At 40.5% G+C, this 24,910-nt stretch overlaps 1 protein-coding gene and 1 long non-coding RNA gene across 2 annotated transcripts in view; both read left to right on the top strand.

Moving 5' to 3' along the window:
• iglon5 (IgLON family member 5) overlaps positions 1–24,910 on the top strand; it is a 556,035-nt gene that overhangs the window by 180,915 nt on the left and 350,210 nt on the right. The gene's annotated exons all lie outside the window — the stretch shown is intronic.
• LOC117513896 lies at positions 474–16,864 on the top strand. Its single transcript, XR_004561746.1, has 3 exons — positions 474–485; positions 10,942–10,952; positions 16,766–16,864. It is a non-coding gene; the product is annotated as an uncharacterized LOC117513896 (long non-coding RNA).

Raw genomic sequence — 24,910 nt, 5'->3', positions numbered from 1 at the left:
TTCCTGACGCAACTCCAGTGTAACCTGGAGAAACACACAGCCGCTGGTATTCCAAAGAGGTCTCCCATCCAAGTACTTACCAGGCCCGCACTACTTAGCTTCTGAGATCTGATGGGATCAGGCTGACACTGTGCAGATCGGCTGCCTGAATGTAAAAAGATAATTCAAATAAATATTTAATTCATATTTTCAATCATTTCTACGGCATTTGAGGCATCACCCATATTGTATGTATCAAGTTTTAATCAATATTATATCATACATATTGCTTTTTATTTAACTGAGCATCACAATGCTCTTGCATTTTACAGTGGATTTAATTATCTTTTGGTCCATCTTGGATCACACAGTTTAATGCAAAATGTCCAAAAACTGTGGAAAAACTACTTTGGGAACTCTACTACAAGAAGAAACCTTATGTTGAAATGTCATCATTGCCATTTGATTTTTGCACTGGTAACCACTTCCACATAGGAAGGAAAGTAGTCTTAATGCAAACGGAGGTTTGGTTTTTAAACTGGCATGGTCACTGGAAAGTAGATGTGCATTTTACCAATAAAATGTGTTGCTAGTGATCTCATAGTGAGATCTGTCTTCCCAGTCCCTGATCAACAGTGGTTTTTACTTTCTGATACTACTTGTGGTTTCAGATAATATTACAACATAAATGTGTTTTACCTTACAGAAATTAACAGTGGGTATCATTGCTTATAGGTAAGTGTTGTCTAATGAAAACATGACTTACCCGTTTAAGTCTGGTGGTGGGACAACTTGCATCTCTGTCAGATTGATTTGTGATTTCTAATCCTATTTGGTCATGCCCTAGTACTGGTATCCAAATCCAGCTTCAGACCTGTAAGCGATCATTGCATTTCAGAGAATATAGTTAATAATAATAATGCATCTTGGGAAATAATCTTTCAACCTTAGAGCCCTAACAGTATTTTCTTGATTTTACATTACTTCAAAAAATTCCACTTTTCAGTACTTTACTTTTGTATAATACAAATAATAACCATGTGTTGCATATCAAAATGTTCAAAACAATCAGTATTCTGAATGTCAGTTATATATTTATTTGGTACATTGTGTATAGATATGACTATCAATAGATATAAGATGACCAAGATGCAGGAGAGTGTCATTAATATCTTGAAACATAATTAGGTAACAAATGTATTTTGGATCTTCTTTCATCCATGCAGGGTCAAAAGTATACATACAGGCTGACGGTTGCTGAAAAATGTTTTGCTGGATGAAAAGTGTGTAGTTTTATGTGTAAAATAACTGTAGACTGACTGGCTCTACCATATTTCTGTTATGTACTAGTTTTTTATATCTGTCCCTACTGAGTAAATGTGTCCCAAGCTTATCATCAGTATACTGTAGACATAATTTTTATAGTGATCCCTTATTGTGTTCTTTTACTTTTTTCTTGTTCTTTTGTTTACTGGTGTCAGTACCACCAGGCCTCCTATCCTCCTATATCTTGAAATGGATATACTCTTAGTATGTGCGCACTGAGGCTATGTTTCATCCCCCGATGTCTTTCATTTAAAATAATGGAGCTGATATAAGTTTATGTAAGATAATTTAGTGAATACTTAGCAGAATAAATTAATGGATTGATGGAAGAGTTGCGTAGAGACAGCCATGAAATCACTGTAACTTAAATAAATGTGTGAACAAGTTAACATTTACATAGAGTGTTTAATAGACTGTATTTCTATTGTGCATTTACATCTAAGGAAAATGCTTAAAGTGCTTTACAAGTTGTTTACAAACTGCCATGCAACTGCATTCAACTGCACACTGGGAGCAACCTTGCTCAAGGTCATCTTAGTATTGACAATGAAGCTGAGGCTTTTCGTCACAATATCATGAACCAATAGATTAATGTATATTTCATGATGTTGAATCACAGCTTGCCGTGAGACTGGGTTGGTATTTCCACGTGAGGACAGCAAGCACACACACGCACATCACTGTGGACAGTTGTAAGGTCCTGCCCGTCAAAACACGGTACATGTTGTTCTGCAGCTGTGATGTCCAGGACCAGAGATCTCAGTTTATGTAAGATGATTTAGTGAATACTTAGCAGAATAAATGAATGGATTGATGGAAGAGTTGCGTAGAGACAGCCATGAAATCACTGTAACTTAAAGAGCACTGAGGCAAGTGCTCTTCTTTCCCTTTTCCTAACCACATTTTCTGCCTGTCCAGTTGGGTGACTGAACCTATGACTCTCCATTCACAAGGCCATGTCTCTGAAAACACATATTCTTCTCTTTTCATTTTCAATGTTCTTTCAGTATTAAATTAATTTGAATCAGTGCTGTAGTGAAATTTATAACTGACAGCACTGATTTTATTTGCTTGTTCTGTCAAAATGCGATGGATAGATAGATAGATAGACAGACAGACAGAAAGAAAGAAAGAAAGAAAGAAAGAAAGAAAGAACTTTATTGATCCCTTAGGAAGACTCCCTCAGGGAAACTGAGATTCCAGCAGCATTGTATAGCAGCACACAAAAACAAAACCATAAAACAACAGTTTGCAAATATAAATAAACAAATATAAATACCAGACATAAGCCTCGGTCCCACCAAGTGAAGAAGGAGTGAAGAAGGAGTCGCGCACCCTGTTTTTTTTGTTTCGTGAGCTATCGTGGCATTATAGTGGCTCAGAGTGGCTCTTAGAGGCATTATCTTCAGTTAACGAGGCTCCTCTCTGAGCTTGGCGCTAATTTCAAGATGTTCAAAATTTAGCAACAACAGCGTGGCGCAGTTTGTGTTCGAGTTACTACGATGGCTTAGAGGCATTTGCGTGGTGCTTACGAGTCTGCAAAAAGCCCATTATCCGTGTGCCTGGCACCTTCGCAGGACCTGAGAGGCTATTTTTGGAGCGGCTCCTCCTCTTGCACACACAATTGCACCTGCTCTGTGCGCTGGACTCTATATATTTTGTAGTGGATTAATAATTTTCTGCCAAACCTTGGATGTTGAAAACACTTCTAATCACTTCTGGCATCACAGAGGACTGTTTCATCTGGACACTTTTTTTCCTCTCTTTCCTGCTCCATGTGGAATGTATTTTGAGCAGCTTAAGGTAATTATTTTTAATGTTTTTTTATAGCTTGATAAAACAGTTCCTTGCTATAAAAGTATGTCTGTATGTTGATGTCTGTTGTATGTAAAAGTATGTTGATTTAATATCTTGTTAATGGATCACTGTGTGTGCGCACTGAGGCAGGACCCGAGAGGCTATTTTTGGAGCGGGTCTCCTCTTTGCACATCAAATTCCACCTGCTCTGTGCGCTGGACTCTATATAAAATAATTATTTTGTAGCGGATTAATCATTTTCTGTCAAACCTTGGATGCCGAAAATAACTGTAATCACTTCTGGAATTAATGGATCATATGAGCTCCGCTGTGTGTGCGCACTGACGCACTGAGGCAGTAGTGACTCCTCATCACACTTCAAACGAGCATTTAGGAAGAACGCCAGCTCACAAAAGAGTGATATTTCAGTCAATATTGGACGAACACAAAGTTAAAATTTGCGTGACTCCGTGAAAGTGGATGTGTGTTTAAAGCCATGGAAGATAATAACTCCAGTGGAGCAGCTAAGAGCTGTGTGGCAGCACAGGTGGAGAGCGCGCAAAAGAGCGATTTTGAAGACATAACACAAAGTTAAAAGTTGTATCATGGTGACTTGTAAGCTGCGGAAGAAATAAAGAAATATATATATTGAAAATGATCCACAGGTGTATATAATAAAACGGCCACCTCATTCTGTATGCAGAACGGCAGCGCGCGCAAAAGAGCGCTTTTTCAGAAATAAACAGATGAACACAAAGTCAAAAGTGGAATCACGTTGTAAAAATGATTGTGCTTAAAGCCAGGGAAAGGAAGCCAGAAAGAGCAGAGAGGCGGCTGTCCATGAAAGGACAACAGCAGCGTGCGCGCAAAAGAGCGATTTTGCAGAAATAAATGGACAAACATAAAGTTTTGTGTGTTTAAAGCCGCAAAAAAAAAAAAAAAAAAAAAAGCCAGAGAGCCGCGAAGCCAGCGAGGAGCACAGAGGCGGCTCTCCAGGAACCCGTGGTTCGGGTCTAGCTGGTCTGGTGCATTACAGGTGGACTGCAGCCTGGCGCACAGCGCACAACTGCGGAACTGTGATGGAGTGTCTATTTTTGGACTGTGTTAAAAAAAAAAAAAAAAAAGAAGGGACATCTTTAAATGCTGCTGTGAATTTGTGAATTGAAAACCCAGACTCTGAAGGGACCAGGTGTGGGAGGGCTGGAGGTTTGCCTAAACGTGCGCCAACATGGCGTTATCATGGCGCTATCATGGCGCTATCATGGCACTACGTGGCTTAGTGTGGCTGATGCGAGCCATTTGAGGCTGTAATGACAGGTCGGTCGTGGCTCACTAGAGGCTGCTACGCGGCACATGCGGGGTACAGAGAGGCACATAGTGGCACCTTCATAGTGGATACGTGTTAAGATGAAAACGTGGGTCATTCTTCAAATAATCACCCCACACCCATGCGTGGCTCCTTCTTCAGCCTTCATTATTCGGTGGGACCGAGGCTATACTGATCAGTACTGGTTTACTGGCCTCTATTGTTCCTCTCCTTCCCGTCCTCTGTCTTCCTGTTACTCCTCCTCCCCCTGAGTGAGGAGTTGTACAGAAGTTTGATGTCAAAGCTACTGTATGTTCATTGTGCAGGTAATGATACACAAATATGTAATGTTCACTTGCAAGGTTAAAGTATTTCAAAATAATCACTACCTGGATAGCAACGCAATAGTATCTGGTGAACGCATATTAACACAATACATTATTGACTGTTGGGAAAGTGTAGTGACACGGACCCACAACAGGGGGCGTAAATGAACGGACAATGAAAGAGTCGAATATGAACACTTTACTGTTGTGAAACAAGCACAACCAAAACACAGATGATTACAGAATTTATGCAAACAATCAATCTAGAAAGGTGACGTTTGGGCAGGCTCGAGGATAGAAGACATCTGTCCTGAGAAGAACCAGAACCACACAATTTCCTCCGCCACTGAACCTGGAGAATACTGGAGCCGCCAAGTCCCGAATTCCCAGGTGGCCACAGTCTCCGGATGTCGGATCTGGTACTGCTGGCGAGGAGCAAAAACAGTAAGAGGTGGGTGCGTGCACACCCAGTAACAACAATGGTGGAAATATCACCTCCACCTCTAATACAAGAACGTGCAGAGTAATGCAGTTATCTCTCAGGGGGAAAAGGAATGCAGTCCTAGCTCTCAATCACCAGCTCCTGCTGTCCTGAGATTAAACAGGTACTCCTGCAAAACATGTACAGAACAAAGACTTATGTGTAAGCACACGAACGGCTGAGAGTCGTTACCTCTACAGGTAGATGATATCTTGGCAGCGAGGTGGAGATGACATCCGGCTTTTATGGAGTGATGAAATGAAGATGGGTGACAGCTGTCACGAGTTGATGTGTGACAGCTGTCTCTCCCGGCTGTGTCCGTGGCGGCAGCGCCCTCTCGTGCCTGAAGCCCGCACTTCAGGCAGGGCGCCCTCTGGTGGTGGGCCAGCAGTACCTCCTCTTCTGGCGGCCCACACAACAATTGACTAACCAATGAGCTGAATGGGCAAATTTCCCAGTGTGCTTTATGCTAACTAGCAGCAATGATTGAGGTATATATATATATAAAATGAAACTGTAGAGTCTGACGGTTATTTAATTAATTGGTCCCAAACATAAATGCAAACATAGGTCATCAAGTGCTGTCATTGCTAGCTAGCTGCTTTACTACACATTTTTCAAAACATGCCTGTGTTATGGGACTATTCCACAGTGCACCATCCTACTACGTTTACCGACAATCCCGAAAAAGTGCAAAAACTGGATGAAACTTAATCCCTTCCCTGTACCAGCAGCTGCAGGCTTGCCTCCTCTACCCTTGCGCCCTTGGCCAGATATGGTCGACATGTTCAACTTTGAAAAAAAAAAAAAAAAAAAAAAAAAAAATATATATATATATATATATATATATATATATATATATATATATATATATATATATATTTTTTTTTTTTTTTTTTACCCAAAATGAGCAAAATCAAACAAATCTCAAGCCATAGTCACTTTGAATACCCCCTTTAAAGAAGTTTGAACATGATTAAATCTGTTAAGACTACGAATACCCAGAAGTTACCACATACTATCAGCAATAGTCAAGAATTGGGATTAAATGTTTGAACATATCAAACATTTGATCCCGATTTTAAATCTGGTGCTGATGATGACCGTAACTACTATGTGTATCAGGTTTGTTCAAGATTGACAAAGATTGATCAAGAAGTTACTATGATGCTTCAAAACATGCCCCAATTTGCTATTCTGGATTAAATGGGACGGGACGGTACTCTGTGGAATAGTCTCATTAAGCAACTATTTCACAGACACCACAACATGAGGAGAGAGCATTATATTTTACAGTATACATTTCCACCATTGTGTGATTCTAGAGAATAACTGCAACATGTTATTTGTTCAACATAGGGGTATATTTGTATTGTTATTGTAGGCAAAATACAGTACACAGGCATTACGGACATGGAATTACACCAAAGAGAATGTAGTACCAAGAGGCAACACTCCAATGCTGCAATGCTGCAATGGTGCTGTGGTGGCACTGTGGTGGCACTGTGGTGGCGCTGTGGTGGCACTGTGGCCATCTTGGACTGCTGACGCTATCATCAGCAGTCTGGACAGTGTAATTTAACATACTTTTTTGTCTTGGTGAATAACTGATATGATTTATTTTCATCGTGAGCAGAATACTGAAAAGAGGACAGACTGCGGTGGTGAATACTGGGACCGTTGTGACTCATAAAATAATTGCAAAAATGACTTTCTGCTTTTAAAATGAATGATTTCTTTTCTTCTTCGTGGGTGGCTGGGAAATGTACTTGTAGTAAATGCAGAGGGACTTCTTTAAAAACACTGTAGTTATTCACAAGCAATTTCCATGATAAGGAATTAAAGTATTTCCAGTCTTCTTCTTCCAAAGCATGTTGAGTGGATAACAGTTTTCATCAGGTTGCAGTGATGACTCCGGGAGAAAGAGTGCCAACAGGTTAAATGAAAAAAAAACAAAAACAAAAAAAACTTAATTTACTCTGTGTGCTGCCAACAGGTCTGCTTCAAATGATGCAAACTTTGATTTTATTCATAAAAAATGAAAATACATGGTCTAACAGCAATTCTTCCTGTTTGCTGGCGGGTGATTTGTTGAGAATGAAAACAGAGACATTAACAGTGTCGGGTTCTTATAGAAAATGAGGTCTGAACCCCATTCTGATGACCACACATTTGAGATCTCCAGCTAACGCTAACTAAAACTGTTATTAGTTAGAAGACTACCCCGTCCAACTGATGAGCATGTGTTATGTCTTCTCCAGACTACCAATTTTTTGATAACATGACTCATGCAGGGGTGGTGGACAAGTGGTTAATGTGCTTGGTTTCAGTGCAGAAGGTTCCGGGTTCAAATCCCACCCCTGCCACATTTCTCCATGTAATGTGGAGTTGCGTCAGGAAGGGCATCCGGCGTAAAACCTGTGCCAATTCAACATGCAGATCCACCTTGGATTTGCTGTGGCGACCCCGAGTGCAAACAAGGGAGCAGCCGAAGGGACTTACCCTACTCATGTGTGTCACATGCACCCGGGGCACAGTGAATCGGTCTAGAAAGTGATTTACTAAGCCCCAGTATCAAGTGGATGACAAATATTACTTGTTGAAGCGTATACATTTATTTTTCCATGAATTATTTCTGTAATTTGTATATATAAACAACTGTTTTCACATTTGAACAGAAATTAGGACAGTTGTATTTATAATAATTTCTAAAGGACTTATATCACTATATAAGACATTCAGACATTACATTGCTGGTTTGCTGAATTATAGTTTGTACAACCCCAGTTCCAATGAAGTTGGGACGTTGTGTGAAATGTAAAAAAAAAAAAAACAGAATACAATGATTTGCAAATCCTCTTCAACCTATATTCAGTTGAATACACCACAAAGACAAGATATTTAATGTTCAAACTGATAAACTTTATTGTTTTAGTATAAATATTTGTTCATTTTGAAATGGATGCCCGCAACATGTTTCAAAAAAGCTGGGACAGTGGTATGTTTACCACTGTTTTACATCATCTTTCCTTCTAACAACACTTAATAAGCATTTGGGAACTGAGGACACTAATTGTGAGTTTCATGATTGGGTATAAAAGGAGCATCCCCAAAAGGCTCAGCCGTTCACAAGCAAAGATGGGGCGAGGATCACCACTTTGTGAACAACTGCGTGAACAAAATAGTCCAACAGTTTAACAACAATGTTTCTCAATGTTCAATTGCAAGGAATTTAGGGATTTCATCATCTACAGTCCATAATATAATCAGAATATTCAGAGAATCAGAAGAACTTTCTACACGTAAGCGGCAAGGCCAAAAACCAAAAACAATTTGAAATGTGGACTCAACAGACCACAGGGGGGTGTGTTAGTGCCCATTGCATGGGCAACTTACACATCTGTGATGGCACCATCAATGCTGAAAGGTACATCAAGGTTTTGGAGAAACATGCTGCCATCCAAGCAATGTCTTTTTCAGGGACGTCCCTGCTTATTTCAGCAAGACAATGCCAAGCCACATTCTGCACGTGTTACAACAGCGTGGCTTCATAGTAAAAGAGTGCAGGTACTAGACTGGCCTGCCTGCAGGGTAGACCTGTGGCCCATTGAAAATGTGTGGCGCATTATGAAGCGCAAAATACAACAGCAGAGACCCCGGACTGTTGAACAACTGAAGTCGTACATCAAGCAAGAATGGGAAAGAATTCTACCTACAAAGCTTCAACAATTAGTGTCATCAGTTCCCAAACACTTATTGAGTGTTGTTAGAAGGAAAGGTGATGTAACACAGTGGTAAACATACCACTGTCCCAGCTTATTTGAAATGTGTTACAGGCATCCATTTAAAAATGAGCAAATATTTGCACAAAAACAATAAAGTTTATCAGTTTGAACATTAAATATCTTGTCTTTGTGGTGTATTCAATTGAATAGAAATGGAAGAGGATTTGCAAATCATTGTTTTGTGATTTTATTTACATTTTACACAACATCCCAACTTCATTGGAATTGGGGTTGTACTCTTGATAAAACATAGACTACACCTTTGAGAAAATGTGGAATTTCTGCATTCAGTAATGCCGCTATTCCACAGAGCGCCGTTCCTTCCCGTTTCATCCCAAATTGCAAATTAGTGCATGTTTTGAAACATCACAGCTACTTCTTGATCCGTCTTTTGTCAATCTTGAACAAACTTGGTATACATAGTAGTTACATTGAAATGGGGGTGAAATTTTCAAGCTGTTCCAAAATTTCATCCCGATTCGAAAATCGCCATCATTACACTGTCAGTTGTGGGTGTTTGTAGCCTTAACAGCTTCAGTCATGTTCAACCATCTTTAAACAGGGTAGTCCAAGTGAGTACAGCTTGCTTGATTGTGTTCCATCAAGGAAAAAATTTGAAGCAAAAGCAGCATTTGTTGCTGTTCTGGCTGAGAACATGAACTTTACTTTCATTTTTGAGCAAGTTGCCAGGTATGCGCTTTATAAGTAAGCCGTTTCACCCTGTTTTTGCTTCTTTTTTTTTTTCTCCATCATGGGAGAATCATAGTAGAAACGGTGCCATGTGGAATAGAGGTGTAAGGTTGATTCCTCCTCTTTGATTGAAACCTGATTATAATATCTATCCCTGTGTTTGTAAGATGAATTTGCAGACTCTTATCTTTAAAAGACTTTCTACTCCAAAACTTCCATCTCAGTCTCACATTTTATATGCCCACATTTTTCGGCACTGTGCCTAAATTCAATGCAGAGAATGGATTCCATTCATCCATCTATTATCTGTGCCCACTTCTAATTATTCATGCTTACATTTTCTTCTTCCTGACCTGTCTGGCCCTTACGGATGTGCAGCCTCAGGCCAAATAGTGGACTGTGCAACAGTACCATTGACAAGTGTTGGGACCATCATCACCTGACGGGAAGATATATAGATACACTATGTTTAAAGCATTAAGTTAAATTTTTAAGTGTAACAGTTATGCCATATTTAAAAATAGATGCATGTGAGAGACACTTATGTTCATAACCCGGGGCCCTACTGGTTGTTAAATATTCATGAACTCATATGGAGTTCATGAAGTCATATTGTGTTTTAAAATGCAAAAATGTTCAACCAGAGGAAATTATATGATGCAAAACAGCCTGGCTTCTATGCTGAATTATGGTCTCCATGATTAAAATTGTACCAAAATACCACTATCATCCGTTGAAATTTTAATCAAGTCATCTTTTTTGTGTCATATCATCAAGACATTATTCCACGTTTGATCTTCGCCACCTTCATTATGACATCCACCAATACTTTTATCATCTACTCTGATAATCAGCCCCATCGTCTCTCCCCATCTTCGCACCGTTATCGCCGTCTTTATCGCTGCGGATAATTCCCAACATTGCACATCGGCTCTCTACAGTACTATTGTGTTTCATTGTCACAGCGAGTCACACTGTTGTGTTTTTCCCCCTTTATGACAATTGCAGACTTCACTGAAGCAAAGGGATAATCCTTTTTTCACTGTGTCCGATTGTATTTCATTGCAGTCACCATCCCCACCCTCATCTCACCCCTCTGCTGTCGTCTGGCACCTGTAGCCCTGTCTGTGTTTCCTCCTCTTTTGACTCCATGTCTTCTTTCTTTCTCACAGTTGTTCTTCTTAAGTGTCTTTCTCTGCCTTTGGGTGTTACTCTTTCAACCCATCTGGTCCCGATTTCTTTCTCATTCAGTTTGCCCCTCCGTCTCTTCATTCCTGTGCGCTGGCCCTCTGCTGCTCTTTCCCTCTTACTGTGCCATAAACAGTGAGATTGCTGCGTGGCACCAAGCGTTCTGCTCTGCATGAGGCTGTTTGGAGTGCAGATGGCGTGGAAGATGGGTAGCGGTGCTTGAACTGGAAAGCTGGACTATGTTTGTGTGTGCAAGCACTTATTTGATGTCACCTGTGCATGCAGCTCAGAGTGTGCAGGCACTTTGTAAAATGTGTGTGGTAGGGGTGGTGGCCAAGTGGTTAGTGTGCTTGGTTTCAGTGCAGAAGATTCCTGGTTCAAACCCCACCCCTGCCACAATTCTTCATGTAATGTGGAGTTGTGTCAGGCAGGGCATTGAGCACAAGTTTTCCCTGAGTGAAAACAAGTGACTTAGTTTTTATGCATTCAGGGGTGGCATAACTTGAGATTTGAAGTGAAGTGGCAGGGTTGGGGGAAGGGCTGTTCAAAAAGTTTTGGTTTTGTGAGTGTCCTGGTTTGGGGGTCCAACATTACAGTCTGTCATAGCGCCCAAAATTTCAAGCATTGCCACTGATAACATTATTAATAATAGCAAATCAAGTCAAGTCTGGGGGCATGTGCCGGTGCAATGCATTTGCCCATCAACGTCACCACATAACCACCCCGGGGCTCTTCATAGCAATCGCCCATGCAGACAGCTGGTCCCTAATTACTTCTGGAAAGTGACTATTTGCTACAGCCATGTGAAATGTGGGTAACTCACGCTGGATCATGCAAGTGATACTCTTTGTAAGATGGCAGTAGAGGTGGTGAAAACTTGCCAAAACAAATATTCCACATAATCTGTGTCTGCTACATTTAAGATGCGTGGAATTTAATAAACGCAAACTGAATTTCAGACATCTTATATATATATTACTCTCGAACCAAGACGACATACAGTGTTCGACATAAGCAGGACTCTAAAGAGCAAACGGGAAGCGATTGCCGCTCACAGTGATTCCAGTTGAAAATAATGGAGAAGCAACCTGGGCTTCTTCTGGCATTTTTACATAAAGCAAACACAATAACACTGTCAATAAACTCAGAGAATATATTCACGAGAGTTTTAGGCACAATATACAAAGGGTTTAAAGCTGTTGTCCATGTGGAGCCTGATCATAGTGTCTCAAATGCATTTCTTCTGTCATGGATGTACTGAGATTACCCATAATGCACCTGGACACAGCATGTCCACACTAAAACCTTCAAAATTAGTGTATTACTTTAAAACTAAAACATATATCTAATATTTTCACTTTATAAAACTTCAGACGTGACATTAATTTAAATAACTTGTCTGAAATTAGTTTGGTTAAAATTTTAACCATAAGTTAAAACTGTATGCCTCTGGATCACTTGGGTGATATTGTCAGTGTGTCAGTATGGGGTTAAAAGAAATTATCTTTTTTTCTTTTGTCTCTCTTTTCTGTGACCATTTCTTCTTTGTTTGCAAAGGATAGAGCAGTTTCTCCTGGAGCCAGCTCTCTTCTGTTTGCGAAGTATAGAACTGTACTTCTACTACAAAACATTTAACAGGTAGGTACTCAAATCTTTGATTTCAGACTTCATAAAAGTTTATAACTGTTAAGCTTTGTTCACTACACCTGCACAAATATGTTAGCGGTCAAAAATTTATCGGATCAGAATTTATCGGAAGATAATTAGTACGCTGATGGTTTTCAAAGTTATCTGAAAATCCGATAATGAAAACATTAACATCGATAATTAGTGGGTAGCGGATTAGTGGAACTGTGCCCACCACTGCCTGTCAGGGATGCAGGAGATATACTGTTACACCGGTACCCCATTCTCCCACAGCCCCCCCCCCCCCCCCCCCCCCCACCCCCGGATACCTGATACACCCTGTCATATGCCTTTTCCATGTCCACAAAACACATGTAGCCTGGTTGGTCATATTCCCAAGACACCTCCAATATCCCTGCGAGGGTAAAGAGGTATTTAGATCATGCACTGCTTATTTACTTCTTTGCCCCCACATTGATACATTTCAAAAAACACTTTTATCCACAGTGACTCAGTCAGATTGACACCCCACAAATTGTGCCGACCCGCACACCAGGTGTAATATGATGTATAGTCAGTGCCTTTCTCAAGGGCATGATGACACACACATACACACAGTGTAGGAGCCAGCAATCGATCCACCGACCCTTTAGTTAATGGAGAAACCACTCTAACTCCTGAGAGTGACACATTCTTTCACTTTACAGCTGCTTCTTCTGGCTCACTGTGCTCAGACTGTGTTGCCAGCAGCCATGCCTGCACCTCACCATGCACCTGTACAAAAACCCCTTCAGGCCGCAGTAGCCCAGTGTCTTGAAAGTTCCAAATGCAAAGTTTAATTTAGTAGTTCAGCAAAATGGGAATATATGGCTATCAATCAATCAATCAACTTTTTTCTTATATAGCGCCAAATCACAACAAACAGTTGCCCCAAGGCGCTCCAAATTATCTATCATTACATTAAATTAACTATCATTACAAATCACAGTCCTTTGGAACAAAATGTACCCAAGCACACAATTTTCTTATGTCATAGTTTTAAAAAATACATCAATATATCACCAGAAATAGATATTAGGCCATGGAAGACTCCTTTAAATTTTGAAGGTGATCTGGATCCGGATCCTGGATCAAGATTTCACTTTATATAGACTTTGAAGGATTACGTCAAAACTACTTCACAGATTCTCACCAAATTTGCACCACAGATAGATATTAGGGCATGAAAGACTCCACAGAACGTTGTAGGTGATCTGGATCTGGATCTGGATTCTGGATCAAGATTTCACTTTATATACGCTTTGAAGGATTACACCCAAACTACTTCATGGATTCTCACCAAATTTGCATCACAGATCGATATAAGGGCATGGAAGGCTACACATAAACACTTACAGCAGGTAAAATAAACATTGAACACGTCACCATTTTTCTCAGTAAATATATTTATAAAGGTACTACTGACATTAAATTTTCATCAGATGACGGTAACAACCCAAGTAATCCATATATGTGAAGAAACCAAAACAAAGTACAAAAATTAAGTTATGGTTATTAAAACAGAATGACACAGGGAAAAAAATACTTGAACACGCTCACTGAAATTTAATTTAATACTTCATACAAAAGCCTTTGTTGATAATGACAACTTCAAAATGCCTCCTGTATGGAGAAACTAGTTGCATGAATTGCTGAGGTGTGATTTCAGCCTATTCTTCCACACAAACAGTCTTCAAATCTTGAAGGATTTGTTGACCTCTTCTATGAACTGCTGATCTTTAGTTCTTTCCATTGATTTTCTTTTGGATTCAAGTCCGATGATTGGGTGGACAATTATAGCAGCTTTATTTTCATTCTGTGAAACCAGTTGAGAGTTTCTGTGACTGTGTGTTTGGGATCATTGTCTTGCTGAAATGACCACCCTCATTTCATTTTTATAATCCTGGTAGATTTGTTTAAAGAATATAGGTACATTTTTTTTCCATTCATCTTTCCTTTAATTATCTGAAGTATGCCAGTGCTGTATGCTGAAAAAAACAGCCCCACACCATGATGTTCCCACCTTCAAACTTCACTCTTGGTATGGTGTTTTTGGGGTGATTTGTAGTGCTATTTGACCTCCAAACCTGGGGCGTTTAATGGCATCCAGCGAGTTCAAGTTTGGTCTCATCTGACCAGACTATATTCTCTCAGTATTTCACAGGCTTGTCCAAATATTGTGCAGCAAACTATAATGAGCTTCAACATGCTTTTTCTTCTGCAATGGAGTCTTGCATGGTGAGCATGTATACTGGCCATGGCGGCTGAGTCCATTATTTATTGTTTTCTTTGAAACAGTTATACCTGCTAAGTACAGGTGTTTCTAAAGCTCTCCACAAGTGGTCCTTGGCTCTTGGACAGCTCTTCTGAGATTTTTTTTTCAGTTCTCTGTCAGAAATTTTATGAACAGTGCTCATGGGAACATTCAGAAGTTAAGAAATTTTCCTGTAACCAATGCCATCAGTATGTTTTGCAACAATAAGGTTGTGAAGATCTTGAGAGCACTCTTTGCCTTTACCTATCATGAGATGATTATTGTGTGACACCTTGGTAATGAGACACTTTTTTATAGGTCATCAGTTGGGATGGAACCAGTTGATATTAATTTGCACTGACAAGGGGCAGGACTGTTTTCTAATTACTGATAGATTGCAGCTGATGACTTGGTTTTCCATACCTTTCTGCACTTCCCTTTGTTCAGGTGTTCAATACTTTTTTCCTGTGTCATTTCACATGATTGCACATTGCAAGTTAATTTATGGACATCGATGTTTGATTTCATTGTATGTGTGGATTACTTGCATTATGACTGACATCTGGTGAAAATTTCATGTCAGTAGCAGCTTTACAAATATATTTTCTGAGACAAATGGTGAAATGTTCAATACTTAATTTACCCACTGTAAAGCTATAGGACCACCCACAATTCTCTAAACTGACCAAGTTTAGTAAATTTAGAAAATTTTCTGAAATTTTTCTAGACACAAATTTTGATTATATTAGAAATGTTACATTATGAATTCCCCATTTAAAGACTAATCAATAAAATTATAGTGATGCTAAAGAAAATTGCTTTCATGCCTTAAATCATGAAACGCTTATACCCCTGTCACACATAGCCAGAATCACCCAGAATGGTGTCAGAATGATGAATGTCCACATAAACTGACAGTCTAGTCCAGCTGGACCTGTCACTGTGCGTGCTCTCCAGCCCATCGCGAGCAATATATGTTCTTTGTTTTCGATGTGAGTACAGCAAGCGCACACATGTGCCTATCCGTCAAAACATGGTGCGTGTTCTGCAGCTCTGATGTCATGGACCAGCCATGTCAACAGCTGCCATGCCCCCATCCGTTCAGAGCACAGACAAAAGTGTCACTATCTGATCAGATGAGATGCGCTTCACCTGCGGGGGGTGTGCGCAAACCACACACATGCACATGTTGGAGGAGCACGCGACACACACACACATGTTGTGGGGGGAGCCGACGGTCCACAGTCGTGGGTAACTTAGACGAATTTCACAGCGAGTATGACAGTAGACAGTCTGCAGTCTCTTGTCATGCCAACAGTACAACTGGGCACACATTTTCTAACACAGGAACGAGCGACAGTGTCGCAGATGGTATCTCACTGAAATGGCCACTCACAGCTGAACATGAATTACACATTTACATAGAAAGTGGTCAGCTGTTATTATCCTGCTATTATCCATGTGAATAGACTGGAAATCCCTTACTCTCCCCCACAATGCCAAAATAAAATTAAATAAATAAATAAATAATAATAACAATAATAAAGCTTACAGCACACTCAACAACTTGCAGAATGCTTGCTAAATCTGCTGTCCTATCTTCTATGTCCAGGATATAATCCAATGCTTATATGATCCCTTTGTACTTGGCTTCTGCACAGAGCGATCATTCACATGCTAGAACAGCCTTTTCTGACACAGCGATGTCCAGCAGCAATTCAGAGATGTGCATCCTTTGATTTGATTTGATTTTTTTCCGCAATAACATTGTAAGTCCCTTTAGCTTTTCCTTTGTTTTGTTTTGTTTTTTTCATTTGGGGTCTGCACAGCTGATCTGACGTGGATCTGCACATCTGGCATTTTGGCTCTGATGGACATATGATGTCACGTTTCCATGGCACGCCATTTTGCAGAAAGATTTTCCTGGTTTAAAGACACATACAGTGGGACCAAAAAGTATTCAGTCAGTCCCTGATTGTGCAAGTTCTCCTACTTAGAACGATGAGAGAGGCCTGCAATTTTCAACAGAGGTACACTTCAACTGTGAGAGACAAAATGAGAAAATAAATTCAGAAAATCACATTGCAGGATTTTTAAAGAATGTATTTGTAAATTATTGCAGAAAATAAGTATTTGTTCACCCACAAACAAGCAAGGTTTCTGGCAGTGAGAACATTGAAGATGCAACGTGGCTGGGTCTTCCAACATGACAATGATCCCAAACACACCGCTCGGGCAATGAACGAATGGCTCCGTAAAAAGCATTTCAAGGTCCTGGAGTGGCCAAGCCAGTCTCCAGAACTCAACCCCATAGAAAATTTGTTGAGGGAGTTGAAAGTCCATTTTGCCCAGCGACAGCCCCAAAACATCACTGCTCTAGAGGAGATCTGCGTGGAGGAATGGGCCAAAAATAAGTCACATGTGGAGCATTTGGGCTACAAGGGTTGTAGAACAGGAAATAAGTTTTCCAATGCATTATGGGACTTGTAGTGATGCATACAGAGGCCGCTGCTGTAACTGTGCGTAACAGGCCAGGCGGAGGTCAGAACGCATGTGGGGTATTAGAAAGTGCATATTCACAATGCAAAAATATGAATATTTGAAAAAAGTGCTAGAATTGAAATTTGTAGCTACCAAAACATGAAAATGTGTTTTTTATGGTCTAAGAAGACATATAATGTAAATAAAGCAATTTGGCACATTTTGGCACAAAATTGGACCAATTGTGCTGAATGGACTATTTCTCACAAAAGTTCTCACAGAAGCAAAATGTTTATGACTAGAGACCTGTTATTTCACACAGTTGTTGCCAACAACATGAACAACAATTGTAGTGAGTAGGGAATGTCTGCTGTAAAGTATGTCCAAGCTAAAGGCTTTTGACATATGCTTTTTTTTTTCGAGAATAAAAACTAACATTTTTAGGCATGTTTGAGATGATATAGGTAAAGTTGTGTAGCACTCACATGGTTCTTATACACATCTTCAGAAACTAGAGATCCAGATCTTTAAAATGAGCCATATCATAAGCATGTGGGAGGTAAAATATTGTTTTAGTGAGCAATGGCACTTGGGTATGCAAGACCATTATGCACAAGACAAAAACAGGCGGATATTAACAGGTGAAATCCAATCCAGTGAGTCAGTTTTTTTGAGTGTATCACACAAACAAATGACTCATTGGATGAACTCAATTCAATTATGTGCAGGATTTCCATCTAATAAACATATGTAGCCCAACTAAACTGACCTTCAGTGTGTGCACCTTCTGTGAAGGTAACTAGCATTGTGTTTCTGTGCAGCATTTGGTGACGTCTGTGCAGACACGTGCACAACCTGTCAGGTCACGTCTGTGATTCTTCAGGCTTGAAGCACAGAAGATGGCAGGGTCAAAAGGTCAACACAGGCTAAATACACCTCTGCCAAGACAACCTGAGTCACTGAGACAAGTGGAAGGCATCAGAGGACCCAGACACTTTGTGTGAGTGTGTGTGCATGTGTGTGTGTGTGTGTGTGTGTGTGTGTGTGTGTGTGTGTGTGTGTGTGTGTGTGTGTGTGTGTGTGTGTGTGTGTGTGTGTGCGTGCATGCACACTATTACTCCCCCACTCCCACACCTGAGGGGACTCTTACCTACAGGGACAAATACCTTGTTATCTTCTTCATCATTATCTCTGTTGCTGTCATCCACACCTCCATCTCTGTCACTGCGAGGGAGAATAAAGTCATCACACCGACACACACAGCGGCAGGAAGGAAAGCGCATCCCTCATTAACAAGTGTTTTCTAATTGGCCGTGAGCACTGACAGGCAGTCACACGATGTGGAAGAAAAAAAAAAAAGTCTACCGACTGTGCTTTCTCCCCAATGTAAAATACGCTGTGAGGGCGGATGTGCGCACGGCTGCACATGTATGTACACACACGACGTGCATGTTAGACAAACAAGTGAATAAATCAGAGCCACAATAAAGCAGCACAGTTGGATGCGGGTTTTTATTTTTTATCATTATTATTCTTTTCTTCCACTCCTGCCTCCTGCTTGATCTTTCAGCCTCAACATGAAAAGAGAAATTGAATTAAAAAGTGTTTTTGATATCTCTGCCTTGCTGCAGATAAATAAAATAATCAGACTGTGTCAACAGGATGACTTCCATCCTCCTTTCACCCCCTCCTCCTTCCTCAACTCCCCAGTCATCCCACCTCCACAGATTGGAATCTGGAAACCCATTTGCTGCCTTGGTCTTAGACCCAACTCAGGCCACGTCAGGTAGTCCGCGCACGTTCCCCTCCTTGCTTGTTCCCCTCTCTGCCTTTTTCCTCTTTTTCTCTCTCTCTCTTTTGCTCTCTGCTTTCGTCTTTATCCCCCCGCCGTCTGCTGCAGACTCTGTGGAGAATTTGCCCAAATTACCTGTCATACTGGCGGCTACGTGTAAATAAGCCCAGAAAGTGCGTCGCTTTCTCCTTCGTGTGCACCTCCCTTCGTCTCTCTCGCTCTCTGTCCCCCACCTTGACACTATCACTTCAAATCACCCATCCCCTTCTGTTCAATCCATCTCCTCTTTCTCATTTTTTCCTTTTCTTGCCCTCGCCCTCCTCTCCCTCTGCTGTTTATGCCCATTTCTTTTCCTCTCTTTTTTTTTCATCTGTGCTCTCTCAGTTCGTCAACAGAACTGTGGGGTGGCTTGGGAGTCTTTGTAGTTCTTCCCAGTGAGGAAAATTAGTTTGTTGCTGACTCCATGGGAGATACAGCGTGCAGAGAAACAGACTATTGACTACCTGTCATTTAGCCTCGGGGCTTAGGGATTTTGAAACTGCAGCCTTCAGCCTGCTATCGTCATGGCTGCAAACAGCTTTGCATGTTGGGTGTTTTGGAAAAACAGGAAGGTGACATGTTAGATGCACATATCAATGAGCGAGGGATGTGTGTGTGTGTATAGGTGTGAAGAAGCGGCAACATTCAGTGCTGAACAATTAATTCAACAATGAAGTGCCAAAATGTCACATTTCCGTGAATGGTCAGTTGAATCTGGCTGTAAAGGTGAGTCCGTCTTCATAGACCACCATGTTAAAATGCCAAACCTTACAGCAGAAATAATAAAGGATTATTAACCGAGCAAGCTCAGCTAATAAATCATGGACCACTGAAAAATGAATTTGGAGAAGTTTCACAACAATAATCTTTATCACCTCTTCAAATCTTCAACTGAACGAATCACACATTTTGTTAAGAACTTTGCATTTTGTGACACATTGTAACTGTATTTTCACTGGTTTAAGTGGGTGAAAAACATTCAGATGGGGATCACCCAGTTTTCAACCAAAAATCAATGTTAAAATTGTGCCTTGTGGTCACTGGGAACCTGTTGGTCAGCTTGGCAACTTCAAGATAGCTGGGCATGTTCAAGGTTCATTCACCCCACCCAGATCATACTAGTCTTGCCCACACAGAAACATCCTGTTGCATCTGGTGAACTTCGATGGTGAACCTTCTTTTGCCATGAAGGTACTGTCACCTCCTGATTGGTTTGTGGAAGTCCTGGCCTTCTGCTAAATATTTCCAGATAGATGTGTGTGGTAGTGGGTGCTAGATAAATTGTCAAAAATAACAAACAGTTGTGGTTAAAACTGACATCTAATAATTTGTCTGCTTCCTGACCACTGGATACACTCTGTGCTCTTTGCTACATTCCACCCAGCTAACAAGCTAGCAACCACATGCCCCCTCTATGGGAAAATTCCTCAAAATTTGACACACAATACCCCATAATGGTAAATGAACTGCACTTATATAGCACTTTTCCATCTGCATCAGAAGCTCAAAGCACTTTACAATGATGCCTCACATTAACACAGACAAACTCACACACCGATGTCAGGGTGCTGCCATGCAAGGCACTCACTACACACTGGGAACAACTAGGGGACCTTGCCCAGAGGCCCTTGGCAATTTTCTGGTCTGGCTGGGTCTGCAGCCCAACGCTTAACCACGAGACCATGACCTCCCCCAATGTGAAATGAAAATGTGAAAAAAAGGATTTCTATTTTTTTTTTTTTTTTTTTTTTTGGATTTTCACAAATGTATTAAAAACAAAACAAAACAAAAACTAAGGCACCACATGTATTCACAGCCTGGTGTAGAGGAGGATTTTATTAAAAAGAAGACCTGAAACTTCAGCTACAATTTGCTAGAAGGTACATCTGATATGCAAGCCTAGATTTGATGTTTTGGTGAAAGAAACCCCCCCTCTGTCCCACTTTATCGTGAAGCTGTATAACGGGGGATACAAAATGCAAAACATGCACCATGCACAATTTCTCCAATCACAGCAACAGAAGCCTATAACTTCTTCTGGGTTGTCTGAGTGTCTTGGTGGCTTTCCTCACTCTTCTCCTTCTTGCACAGTCACTCAGTTTTTTAGAACTGTCTACTCCATGCAGATTTATCATAGATTGTCATAGTGTATTTCTTCATAATTGAATGTAAATAAAGTCCAAGACATATTCAGTGACTTGGAAATGTTCATGTATCCATCCCCTGTTTTGTCAGAAGAAAACTGACAATTTATCTGATTATTTACAGGTATTATACCAAAGGGCAAGGTTGGGTAGGATTACTTTGAAATACTTCATGTGGATTACATGTATGTATACTCAACAAAAATATAAACGCAACACTTTTGGTTTTGCTCCCATTTTGTATGAGATGAACTCAAAGATCTAAACCTTTTTCCACATACACAATATCACCATTTCCCTCAAATATTGTTCACAAACCAGTCTAAATCTGTGATAGTGAGCACTTCTCCTTTGCTGAGATAATCCATCCCACCTCACAGGTGTGCCATATCAAGATGCTGATTAGACACCATGATTAGTGCACAGGTGTGCCTTAGACTGCCCACAATAAAAGGCCACTCTGAAAGGTGCAGTTTTATCACACAGCACAATGCCACAGATGTCGCAAGATTTGAGGGAGCGTGCAATTGGCATGCTGACAGCAGGAATGTCAACCAGAGCTGTTGCTCGTGTATTAAATGTTCATTTCTCTACCATAAGCCGCCTCTAAAGGCGTTTCAGAGAATTTGGCAGTACATCCAACCAGCCTCACAACCGCAGACCACGTGTAACCACACCAGCCCAGGACCTCCACATCCAGCATGTTCACCTCCAAGATTGTCTGAGACCAGCCACTCGGACAGCTGCTGAAACAATCAGTTTGCATAACCAAAGAATTTCTGCACAAACTGTCAAAAACCGTCTCAGGGAAGCTCATCTGCATGCTCGTCGTCCTCATCGGGGTCTTGACCTGACTCCAGTTCGTCGTCGTAACCGACTTGAGTGGGCAAATGCTCACATTTGCTGGCGTTTGGCACATTGGAGAGGTGTTCTCTTCACGGATGAATCCCGGTTCACACTGTTCAGGGCAGATGGCAGTCAGAGTGTGTGACGAGATCCTGAGGCCCATTGTTGTGCCATCCAAGAACATCACCTCATGTTGCAGCAGGATAATGCACGGCCCCATGTTGCAAGGATCTGTACACAATTCTTGGAAGCTGGAAATGTCCCAGTTCTTGCATGGCCGGAATACTCACCGGACATGTCACCCATTGAGCATGTTTGGGATGCTCTGGACCAGCGTATACGACAGCGTGTACCAGTTCCTGCCAATATCCAGCAACTTCGCACAGCCATTGAAGAGGAGTGGACCAACATTCCACAGGCCACAATTGACAACCTGATCAACTCTATGTGAAGGAGATGTGTTGCACTGCATGAGGCAAATGGTGGTCACACCAGATACTGACTGGTACCCCCCCCCCCCCCCAATAAAACAAAACTGCACCTTTCAGAGTGGCCTTTTATTGTGGACAGTCTAAGGCACACCTGTGCACTAATCATGGTGTCTAATCAGCATCTTGATATGGCACACCTGTGAGGTGGGATGGATTATCTCAGCAAAGGAGAAGTGCTCACTATCACAGATTTAGACTGGTTTGTGAACAATATTTGAGGGAAATGGTGATATTGTGTATGTGGAAAAAGTTTTAGATCTTTGAGTTCATCTCATACAAAATGGGAGCAAAACCAAAAGTGTTGCGTTTATATTTTTGTTGAGTGTATGTCCATAAATTTGGATTACTTGTAATCTGATTACTTTTAGGTTACATTTCAAAGTAATCCTACCCAACCTTGCCAAAGGGGCTGATTACTTATGCAACCCATCATCTTGGCTTTTACATTTTTACTTAATTTATATAAACATGAAGAGATTTACTTTCAGTTTGAGTCTAAGGAAGATAATTTTTGAAATATTTATTTTGAGAAGCCTGATTTACTTTTTGTATCTAAAATGCCATAAACAAATTAAAATGTGTGAAATACCAAGGGGATGAATAGTTTTGCAAGCCACTGTATCATTAAAAATGGTATTTTTTGTTGTCATGTACACTTAAATAAAATTATTACATGTGTATGCAGTGGGAGCACTTGTGGAGATCTTGTTTTTGCTCTGGTGTGTGTGTGTCCCTGTTTGAGCAAAATCATTCAAAGAGTTTCATACTAATTTGGATCAAACTTGTTACAATGACTGAGCTCCAGCAAGTGGTAAGGGCACACATAGTATGAATTTGTGTAGAATTGCGCATGAAGCAGGAATCATATGCAAAACGTGTAAACCGTAGCTGCCTCCAATGTACGTCTGTGACCATGGGTCATCTACAGAGGAACAGACGGTTCATACTTGTATTGCCCGCTTGATAAGAGGGATTCAATAAAATGTGATGTTTTTATATGGTGTGTGGTTTTATTTTTTTTTTTAAATACATCAATGTCCTTCTTGATATTAGGCATTTTCCCGCACCTTTTACAATACAGCGATGGTAGCTCAGTGGTAAAGTTTCTGACTGGCAATCAGAGCTTTTGGAAAGTCCAGGTTCGATCCCGTGGGTGGCATGTATTTTATATATTTTTTTATTTTTACAGCAGCTGTGCGATGAGGTTACACATGCTGCAGCTGCTCACACTGTGTTCCTGCATGCACAAAACCATCGCAGCATGTATTTTTTATTTTTATTCATGCTTTTTTTCACAGCAGCATTTTTCACAACATCAATGTGTAACCACATCACACAGCTGGTCACACTGTGTTCCCACGTGCACGATCCGTTACAGCGGCATCGTGCATGCCTGCCCATCGGCTCAATGTTTTCATGGTTCGCTCTTATGACCTGTTCCGCCGTGATTCGCCCTGATTTGTACTTATTCGTACTATGTGTAAAGGGGCCCTAAAGTCCTCTGAGTTTGAGAAAAATTGGTTAAAAATCAATTACCTTTCTCTTGTCCACATGACCATTGACTTTGACTGACCTTGAATGTCATAACAACTCATAACTGTCTTAACTGTTTAACTGAAATGGTTGGAAGCCTGTATGGATTAAATCCAGCAGAACAGTTGTGTGTTAGCCAAGGATAAAGAACTGATCACATACACAGCCAGATATTATGGTAAAACTCAATCACAATGCATTTGCATGAATCTGTGTCAAAAATATTTTACCCCCGCCAAAGAAGTTGGAGGAGGTTATGTTTTTGCCCCTGTTTGTTTGTTTGTTTGTTTGTCTGTCTGTTTTTTGTTTGTTTGTTTTTTCTGAACAGCTGGGACCCAACAATTTTTTTATATACGTATATAATTATTAATTTTTTTACTGAAGATTCATAACCTGACAGGCAAGAACTTATTCAATTTTCAAGGTCAAAGGTTAAAGTCAGGAAAATCTTGAAAAATTGGGAAAGATCATATCCTTTAACATTGAATGAATTTTCAAAAATTCATACCTCTGTCAAAAAAGATTAGATGTGTTTAATATTCGAGTCTTATGTAGAATGGTATCCTTTATAGACTGACAAAAAGTTTGATCAGGATCTGATCCAGATTACAGATTTTGTGGACATTTGAATTTAACATTGAAAACCCTATTTAATGTATATTTTACATTATATCTTAATCAAACATTCCCCAATTACTCTCATATTTGAAAATGAGGTGCAGACGATCAGTCACTATCACCTGACAAAGTCTGATCCAGATCTGATCCAGATTGTAGATTTTGTGGA

The sequence above is a fragment of the Thalassophryne amazonica genome, chromosome 7 (assembly GCF_902500255.1).
Source record: "Thalassophryne amazonica chromosome 7, fThaAma1.1, whole genome shotgun sequence".
Classification (NCBI taxonomy): Eukaryota; Metazoa; Chordata; class Actinopteri; order Batrachoidiformes; family Batrachoididae; genus Thalassophryne; species Thalassophryne amazonica.
Note: the sequence above shows the minus strand (reverse complement) of the source record. Positions and strands in the feature narration are given on the sequence as shown.